The sequence below is a fragment of the Galeopterus variegatus genome, unplaced genomic scaffold (assembly GCF_000696425.1).
Source record: "Galeopterus variegatus unplaced genomic scaffold, G_variegatus-3.0.2 Scaffold110, whole genome shotgun sequence".
Taxonomy (NCBI): Eukaryota; Metazoa; Chordata; class Mammalia; order Dermoptera; family Cynocephalidae; genus Galeopterus; species Galeopterus variegatus.
This window is the reverse complement of record NW_007726221.1, coordinates 438,015-439,411: the sequence shown is the minus strand read 5'-3', so window position 1 is coordinate 439,411 and position 1,397 is coordinate 438,015.

The following is a 1,397-nucleotide window of genomic DNA, read 5'->3' as shown; positions in this document are numbered from 1 at the left end:
AGACTCAACATTAGTCATAGGGGAAGTGGGAATTAAAGCCACAATTCGACACCACTACACATTTAGTAGAATGGCAAAAAATAAATTACTTGAATATAAAAAGCTACCAAACAAGAGCTGGTGAGGATATGGAACAACTGGAATTCTCATATATTGCAAACAGGAATACAAACTAGTACAGCAACTCTGGAAAAAGTTTGGCCGTTTCTTATAACGTTACATAAACAGCAATCTTCCTCCTAGGCATTTCCCCAAGTGAAATGAGAACCATGTGCACACAAAGCCTTGTACCCACACGTTTGTGGTGGCTTTATTCATAATTGCCCAAAACTGGAAAAAACTCCAGTGTCCTATCCACTGGTGAATGGATAAATAAGTTGTAGCACATCTGTATAGTGGAGCACTACTCAGCAATAAAAAGGAATCAGACTACCGATACTCACAACAGCATAGACAAATCCATTATGTTAGGTAAGGAAACCAGTCTCAAAAGGCTACATAAATAGTGAATGACTCCATTTGTAGGACATTCCAGAAAATGCAAAACAGAAAACAGATCAGGAGTTGGGTTGACTACCAAGGGGCACAGGGAATTTTGGAGGTGATGGAACTGTTGTATATCTTGTGATGGTGGTTACACAACAGTATAAATTTGTCAAACCTCATAGGACTGTACACTCTAAAGGGTGAATTTTACTGTATGTAAATTATATCTCAGTTTTTTAAGTGGGGAAAAAAAGAGTATGAATAGGAGTAAGCCAGGGGAGAAGGAAAAAGGGCATTCTGTACAGAGGGACCCAAGTGTGCAGAAGCTAGGAGAGAGCGCCGCACATGGGAGGAACTGAAAGAAATTCAGGAGTGGANAAAGGGTGAATTTTACTGTATGTAAATTATATCTCAGTTTTTTAAGTGGGGAAAAAAAGAGAGTATGAATAGGAGTAAGCCAGGGGAGAAGGAAAAAGGGCATTCTGTACAGAGGGACCCAAATGTGCAGAAGCTAGGAGAGAGCGCCGCACATGGGAGGAACTGAAAGAAATTCAGGAGTGGAACCAAGCAAGTGTAAGGGGTGGAGGAATGAAACTGGTAGGCAAGGGCCAGATCATAAATGGGTTTGTAGGCCACATTAGGGAATTTGGACTTTATTCTAAGGACAGTAGGAGAGCCACAAGAGTCTGAAGCTGGAGTGTGTCATAGTCAACTCTAAGTTTTACTAAGGTCACTCTGGATGCATTGGGAATAGACAGGGAGAGGCAAGAGGCTTCGGGGAGATCATTCAGTAAACTATTGCAGAGGTCAGGAAAGAGGTGAAGGGAGCATGCATGAGGGTGAGGGAAAAGGACTGGAAGTAGATCTGAAAGGTAAAATTGACACGACTTGCTAGTAGATAATAGGAGGTT